This window comes from Pongo abelii, chromosome 6 (genome assembly GCF_028885655.2).
Source record: "Pongo abelii isolate AG06213 chromosome 6, NHGRI_mPonAbe1-v2.0_pri, whole genome shotgun sequence".
Classification (NCBI taxonomy): Eukaryota; Metazoa; Chordata; class Mammalia; order Primates; family Hominidae; genus Pongo; species Pongo abelii.
Genome location: NC_071991.2, coordinates 60,614,479 through 60,623,086, shown reverse-complemented (window position 1 = coordinate 60,623,086; position 8,608 = coordinate 60,614,479). Strand labels below are relative to the sequence as shown.

The following is an 8,608-nucleotide window of genomic DNA, read 5'->3' as shown; positions in this document are numbered from 1 at the left end:
TTGGGGAAAAAATTAATGAAGGACACAGTCAGCGCCGTAGAACCTGCCAAATACACATCAGATCCAGTGGAGTCTGTGAAGGGGGAGGGGGAGATTTTTCCAGAGGCTTTTCTTCTCGTTCCATTTCTCTTTTGTGCCCCACGACCGGGTTCTTGAATGTAAAACTCTCAGAAAGGTCAGGGCGGAGCCTCTTTTATGCCCCGCGGAGTATCTTGCCCACCCGTAAACGCTGACAGACAGCGGCGACTTCGGCCCAGGAGACCCGGCGGGGACTGGGTCCGACCAGCCCTCTCTCGCGGGCGCAGGTCCGGGACCCCTGAAGCGAGGCGGCCGGGCGCAGAGCGCAGTCAGTCTGGGCGCTCAGAAGCTGGGAGGGGGCTCCACCTGGGCGCCCAGCCGCGGCGGGAGGGGCGGGGCCCGGCTTCCCGGAGGCGGTGGCACCTCCCCGCGCCCGGGCGCGCGCTCCCCGGCGTCCGGCGCACGCGCGAGGCCGGCTGGGAGCGCGCCCCAGCGGCGGCGGCGGCGGCGGCGGCGGCTGGAGGAGGAGGAGGAGGAGGAGGAGGGCGGCTGAGGGGAGGTTGGCTGCGCGCGCGGAGGCAGCGGCGGGGGCGACCGGAGCTGGGGCAGAGTGGGGAGCGAGGGAGGGGGAGGAGAGAGAGGGAGGCGGAGGGCAGTGAGAGACGCATTTCCAGTTCCCAACTACGAGCCACGAGTTTGCAGATGGGGCTGCTCGGCGGCGCCTGTGGCTGAGGGAGAGCAGCGGCGGCGGGGAGCGACCGGGAGCGGCGGCAGCGGCGGCGCGGAGGCGGCTGAGGTGCCAGCCGGTGAGTTATCGGGGCCCCCACGCCGCTCGGGTAACGGTCGCGCCGCGCGCCGGGCCGGCCGGGGGCGCCCTGTTGCTCGCCGCGGCGCGCCACGCGGGGACCCTGGTCTGCCCCGCCCCCCCGGCACCTGGGCTTCAGCGGGCGCGGGGAAGAGGGGCCGGGCAGGCGGAGGCGGCGGCGGCGGCGCGGGCGGGGAGGCTGCTGGCCACCCCCAGCCCGGCCCGCGCGGAAGGGGCGCTCGGCCGGGCTCCTGCCTCTCTGGCTGCGGGCGGCCGGTGAGGCCGCAGCTCGGCAACGTGTCTGGCCCATGCTGCTGGCCGCCGCTCCCCACGCGCTCCCTGGCGCGGCCCCGACTGGGGCTAGGGCCGCAGACGCGCGGGGCTCCTTTGGGCGCGGGCCTCGGGTGCCGACACCTCTGCGGCGGGAGTCGCGGTGGAGCCTAAATGGAGAGCCGGCCCGGGGGCGGCGTTGCTGTGACTGACACCTCCGGGGTCTGTCCCGAGAGGGGGCGATTCCGCCGGCTCCCGGTTCTCTCCCGAGCTCGGAGTTCCTAGGGGAGGAGGCTTTCTCCAACTACCGCCGCTACTTCCGAGGTACGAGACTCCAGTTGTTTGGCCAAAGTGGCTGTGGGCCCAGCACACGCTGCCGCGGGGGCGTTCGCTGCTGAGATCGTGCTCGCGGATCCTCGGTACGTTTGTTTGAAACCAGATAGGTGCTGGGGCTTTTTTTATTTTGGCTGGGTGGAGGGTCAGTAGGGGAGTCGATTGAGGTATCCGACCGTGTGGTGACAGGATGTGGATTGGTTGGTAGATGTTTTTTTGCCGAAGGACTTTTTAACACTTTACTGGGAGTTTATTCTCAATCCTACCAGTTTCTGGGATTGCAGCTCGAGATTACATTTGTTAAACTTCCATCAGTTGGGTGTGCATCTGTGTAGGGGGTGGGAGGTGAAGCGAGGAAGAGAATTGAAGACTGCCGGGGAAGCTCAGAAAATTCTCCGCATTACTTATAAACAGCCGGGTAAGGTCAGGCTAGCCACGTTTTATTCTTTCCTAGGCCTTTGGAGAGTGTTGGAATTTTACTTTGTGCTTCAAGTATATTACAAGTGGTCTTGTAATGTAGCTGAGAACGTTTGGGGTGCGTTAAAAGGCTCTTCAATTGGAGTATGATTTAGCAGCCATTTCTTCCCGTGAAATCTTGCAAATCATTTGTAAACTTATGTTGGTCTAATATGCCAGGCGAAGTAACATTGTTAGTAATGCGGTATATAGTTTCCGTATATGGGTATAGCAACGGACCTCAAGTAATATTGCTTATTGTAGGCATCTACTGTGCAATGATAGGGTAGTGGGTAGTGGGCCTGATTATAGTTATGTCTTCTGAGGCCTTGTTAACAGTAAACAGAGAAGTTTTGTGGGTTGTGTCATTTTGAGGTCATTTGTACCTTAAATCTATCATATATTTAAATAGGTGTTTAAATGCGTGTTTGCACGATGTGTTACTCTTTAAGGTCCATGTTTCTTTTATTCTAGACTACAGTTACATAATACACAAATGGTAACACTTTTAATTGTTCAATTTTGTCCTATGGAGACTGCAGACCATTTTTATGAAAGAGGTGTGTATGTGTCCTTACTGATGCCACCGAATTCTTGACATCTGGAACGTCAAAATGAATTATTTTACATTCTAGGTTAAATCAACACTGGAAAAATTAAGGTGCTTAAGCAAGTCTAGTAGCTCTATATAAGACAATCTTTTTTTTTTCTTTAGGCCAACTGTTGGATTTTTAAAAATGAATCATATTTTTAAACATTTGAGGGAGCAGTTTGCTTCTTTCTGAGTCTCATTTTAGGCTGAAATTGTTCCAGAACACTACATAGCCTGCTTCTCTCTTTCTCTCCCCACTCCCCCTCTTTTTAGCTTGAGATAACCAAGAAGACATAATTGTGACTCTATGTGTTATCTTTTTAAAAAGTTGTTTTAAAATTGAAGTTAATTGTTTGAATATTTACTATCCTTTACATGCTTTACTATTTAATAATGGATTAGCAGAAGACAACAGATGTTTTAATTAAATGCCTTTCATATTTTTGACATCTGAGCTTTGTTAAAATGGAGTAGCATCATATTATTGCTGAGAGAGTTACAAATAATACAGGGTTAGTGCTAGTCAAAGGCTAATTGTAAAAACACAGCCAGAAAATAAAATTAAAAGAAGTAAGAGGACCCATTTATGCTTTTGACATCACTTACTCTAATATAAATTACCTATTGCTAGGTGACTTTTGAAAAAGAGTATCTTGTAAAATTCACATTAGGTATATAATAGTTAATAATTTTTCCTTCCAGAGTGATTCACTTGATGAATGACTAGATTTTTTTTTTTTTTTAATCAGAACTCTACTTCAGGTAAGTAGTTAACCATGTAAGTGATGTGCTGATGTTTATTTCAGGAAGAATGAACACTTACCCATTTGATAAATACTGAACTGTTTGGGAATATGTCAGTTATTCCTTAAAACTTAGGCGGAGAAAAATTATGCTAGTTTTGTTTTAACTGTAAGTTCTTTAGAAAAGTAGTCTTCACATTTATAAATAGAAGAGCAGATAAGCACAAGAGATCTCTTTCCTGATATGGTGCTAGTATTGAATTAAAGATTTTATTTTTTTGTTGTAGGGACCAGTTTTGCTTAGTCTTCCTGTTCAGTCTCACAGAAGCTGCAATGATTTTCCTCCTTTTCTGTTACTTGTATCTGACCACTGGGGGGAGACTTTACAATTGGGCTTGACCATATTCCTCCTTTACATACATTGGCTGCTAATCATCCTGGGCACTTTGCCAAACTGCTGGTAAGTGTGCTGAGGAGGATGCACTCTGAAGCAAGTCTCAATCAAGGTATTTAATGACTTTTCTTTCTTTAACTCACACCACGCTTAAAAGTATCATTCTTTATAGACTGTGTTATTAACAGTCTACTGTTAAGTGGTCTAAGTATGCCTCTAACATAATGAAAGATAAGATTCCTGAATACATTATAGCTTTCAAAGATCCGACTTTACTTGCATTAATCTTAGAAGCAGTGTAGGTTTAATTACTTGCTTAGAGTACACAGATATTAGTTGTCTGGAACGATCTGGAAAGATCATCACTCCTCCGTGAAGTGTATCTATATCCAAACCTCTTTAAACAAATTGGTCTCCTCTTATAAAAAGCTTTTGGAGGAGAAGATATTAAAGCATCCCATGTAGCTAATTTTAGTGTTCATTTCACCACAGAGGGGAAGTTCTTCCTTTATCATAGTCATAGAGATAAGATTAAAGCCCACTACTTTGTTGATCATTAAGCTGTGACCATTATTACCAGATGTAATAAAGTCAAAAGCCTGCTTTCTACTTTTTCTTTTCTGACAGTATTTAACCTTGTTAATGTCCAATTCAATAATAATGAACTCAGTAAACAGAGGCTGTTACATTTATGGTAGTTTAGAAAGAACTTAAGTTTTATGGCCTTCCTTAATTATGATAGACTAATTCAAAGACCTTTCTATAATCTTTATCATAGTAAGTATATTCACAGAGTAATGAACAGAACAAAATTAGTTTCTATTGTTCCGTCATCCTAGGTTATTTTCCTTCTTTCCTTTAAGATGACTTTGCTTTCATCCGAAAATTCTTTTTTCCTTTTTCTTTTTAATATAGTGTACTAGAAGAGATACTTTCTGCTTAGGAATATATTCATTTCTGGCTAACTTTAGGATTGTGTTAAGTACTTGGGAATGGAAGTTTCTAAAAGCCTATCTGTCAGTTATCACTGATACAAGGCAAAATGAGAATTAAAGACAATATAATCTGTCAGAGTTATCACTGATACAAGGCAAAATGAGAATTAAAGACAATATAATGAGTATTTCATAAAGCTCAAGTTATTTTCAAATCCTTTCTACTGTTTGCTAGTTTTATACATGATTTAATCCCTCCTTCACCAGTTTACATCTTTTCCTCTTAAATCTATCATTTCTTTACCCTCTTCCTCCACTTTTTGCTATATTTCATCTACATTGCCCTTCATTTTGTTCCTCATCAATGCCATGGCTTGCTCCTAACTTAGGGCTTTTGCACTATGTTCACTCTGTTGGGAACTCTTTTCCTAAATCATTACATGAGTGACTACTTTTCATCATTTCATGTTGTAGTTCAAATATCACCTTTTCAGACAAGCATTGCTACCTAACCATCCTTCCAGAATGACACTGGCCTCATCCCCCTCAATCCCATTACCTTTTTTACTTAAAAATTTCTGCAAACCATTTATCACTGTCTGAAATTATGTTTTTATATTATTTTATAATCTCCATACTCACTAGAATATAAGCCCCGTGATATCAATGATCTTGTCTCTTTTTGTTTTTGAGATAGAATCTCACTCTGTCACCCAGGCTGGAGTGCAGTGGTGTGATCACGGCTCACTGCAGCCTGGAACTCCTAGGCTGAAGTGATCCTCCCACCTCAGCCTCCTGGTAGCTAGGACTATAGGCAACAACCACCATGCCCAGCTAATTAAAAAAAAAAAAAATTGTAGAAATGGAGTCTTGCTGTGTGTGTTGCCCAGGCTGCTCTCAAACTCCTGACCTCAAGGGATTCTCTCGCCTCAGTGCCTCAAAGCACTGGGATCATAAGCATGAACCACCACACCCTGCTGATCTTGTCTCTTTTGATTTACACTATGTTTCAAGGACTTAGACCTGTTCCTGGCACATAGCTGTCATTAAATAAATCATCTTTTAAAAAAATCTGAGGTCATGTTCTTTCTGAGGTTTAGGTGTTCAAATGCTCCTTTATAAAATGATAGTAGTATAGTAAACAGGCCTCTTTTGGCCATAAGTAATAGAAATCCATTCTAGTTGTTATAAAGGGGATTTATCGTTCAAATGCAGCCAATGTCCAATGGAATGCAAGGACTGGGACTCCAGTGCCTGCAGGGCACATCATATCTTTTCTCTCTTCTTCTCTGTGCATTTGCTTCACTCCTTCTCTTGCTGCAGAGGACCACTTCTAGTCCTCTTAGTGGAAAATATGGGCACCATTAGTTTCTGAGTTTTCATGATACCAGCCTGGGAAACTGGAGAAAGGTTCATCTAGTTCTTCCCTGTTCAATAAACTATATCTCATTATTAGAACTTGGTTGTACTTGCTGTAACCACATGTAATGGGATTAAACAGACAATCCAAGTAGGTGCCCCTGTGATAATTAATGTTCATACTTACTCATCTGCTGCAAAACATTCATCTCTCCTCTTTTTAAATTTGATCTTGAAATCTGAAGTATCTGAAAAGCACTCTCCTGGAGATATAGAAAAGAAATGTGATGTCTTTCATGGGGATGATTTGCAGTTTGATTGAGGAAGATAAAATATATACAAAAAGGAAATAAAATAAAAATAGCATGATGATAACGGAGGAACTGGTAGAAATATTTGCAATTTGTATGATAAATAAGAGTCTAACTTCCTTTATATAAAGTACCTGCTAACCAATTAGGAAAAGACCAAGCATCAAGTGGGCAAAGATCATGAACAGAGTAATTCTCAGAAAAGGAAATGCAAGTGTTTTGTAAGCATCTGTAAAGGTATTCAACCTCACACATAATACAAATATTATAAATAAAAACTATGAGATACTGTTTCACCTACTGACAGATGGAAAATGTTTGATAATACTTTTGAAGAGGATATTGGTTAACGGGCTTTCACATTGTTGGTGGAAACACAAATCAAAATCTGATGTGGTTGAAATTTCTGAAGAGCATTAAGGTAAATAGAAAAGGCTGGAAATATGCATTAATTGATATAGATGTTTGTGAAAGTGTAAAAAGTTAATACACAACTTATTTGAACACTAACTTGCATTGCTTTGTTTTTGGCTAAAGTCATAAACAAACTGAAACAGCAGGCTTCCTCCCCCAAAAAGAGATACCTTTTGGGTGGTATTTAGTTATGCCTTTCCATTTTCTCCATTCCCCTTTCTTCTACCCCAGTACTGGTAAAGTTGATTATAAATCACTGAGATTTTCCGATACTTTGTATCCTTCACACAGCCCAGCACTTTGTTACCTACTTAGTAGCACTAAGTAAAGATTTAATTGAAGGAGCTTAGCTTATTACCTTTTTATAGACCCAGTTCATAATTGTTATGCTTTTGGAAGAAATCTTTTATAAAAAGTGATTTTCAATTTCATTTGATAAATGTACTTAGAATATTTATTAGAACAGGCACTAGAGCAATTTTTTATAAATCTTGGTTTATTGTATAGCATATAAATGGAACTTTACTTTTTCATCGTTGCTTTGTTCTGTAGGATATTATTAGATATTAGTTGGGTAGGATTAATATTTTTAAAAGATAGAATAGGGCAGCTGGAGATATGTGGGACTTTTACAGAAAAATGTATGAGAAAGTGTGGGGAAAATGATTCTCTGAGCAGACTGGGGGCCATATGCTTAGGAAAGGAAAAGTGAAGGGTGAGGGATTTGTTTAGAGAAATTCCGTGGTGGAACTCAGAGGGGTACATGTTGGGAGAAGTTTTAACTTAGGAAAATACTAAGCTGATTTACTTAAATGCATACTTCAAGGATAAATATATACTTTATATTTTGTTCTGTAGGTCATTTTTACCATGAAGTGACTCTGGCAGGGATTCTTTACCTAAGTGGGCATCAGAATCCTTTGGAGCTATCCTACACTAAAGGATTCTAATTTAGTAGGTCTGGTATGGGGCAGGAGCATGTTTATATTGTTAAAATCCCCACGAGCCACTATTTGAGTGTAAAATAATACATCCTGTGGAATATTCCATTTTAATAATGAAATCATTCAACAAAGCTTTTGAGGTTGTATATCATTTAGGTAACTCTAATGCTGGGAGTTGGTCTCTCACCAGGTCAATACGTTTGCAAATCTCTCATTGATCCCCATTGCTTTACTCTCTTGCATACTCTTCCCTCCTCTGCTTTCTTGTTTCTTTTCTACTAATGAATATTCAGGCATGGTTCTCCAAGGAAGCCATCATTAGGTGGCCTCATCCATAATTTATCTTTTCAGTACAGAACAAATTATAACACAGCGCTTATACAGCTGGCAAGTACACTCATCACATGAGTAGATGATTTATGTGTTTTCATTCATATGAGCCTTGAACAAATATACCCAGTTTTACTATTTGAGCTTCCTTGTTTTTTCTTCTTGCTGTCAAGAGGTTGGCGTTTAGTCATAGTTAACGCTGATGTAAGCATTTGATAATATTATTGATACCACCATGTTTCAAGGTCTATGTTAAATGCTCTCCACGCATTATCTCATCTGCTTGTTGCAGATTTTAAAATTATATTTTTTAAGTCACTAAAATCTTTTTATGATTGTATTAGTTTTCTGTGACCGCTGTGACAAATTGCCACAGACTTAGTGGCTTATAAATAAATGTATTCTTTTACAATTCTGAAGGCCAGACATCTGCAATCAGTATAATTGAGCCAAAATCAAGGTGTCAACAGGGACATTTTTCCTCCAAAGAATCTAAGGGAGAACTTACTTGTTGCCTTTTCCAGTTTCTGGTGGCTTCTGGCATTCCTTGGCTTGTGGCTACACACTGCAGTCTTCAAGGCCGGCATTTGAAATCTCTCAGCTCTGTGTTTTTCATTTCCCCTCGTGTGTGTGTGTGTGTGTGTGTGTGTGTGTCAGAAAGAGAAATCTCCCTCTGTAAATGACACTTGTGAGGGCATTTAGTG

At 42.3% G+C, this 8,608-nt stretch overlaps 1 protein-coding gene across 12 annotated transcripts in view; it reads left to right on the top strand.

Moving 5' to 3' along the window:
• Positions 1-562: 562 nt before the first annotated feature.
• The window catches only part of PALS2 (protein associated with LIN7 2, MAGUK p55 family member), a 105,744-nt gene continuing 97,698 nt past the window's right edge, over positions 563-8,608 (top strand). For 2 of the 12 annotated variants that reach the window (XM_024250373.3, XM_024250374.3), the window contains exon 1: positions 563-824. The gene's annotated coding sequence lies outside the window, so the exon portion shown is untranslated. Of the gene's footprint in view, positions 825-1,011; positions 1,513-8,608 lie in introns of those variants that run through there. The other 10 variants (XM_054559381.2, XM_054559379.2, XM_054559377.2 and 7 more) reach the window with 8 other exon arrangements.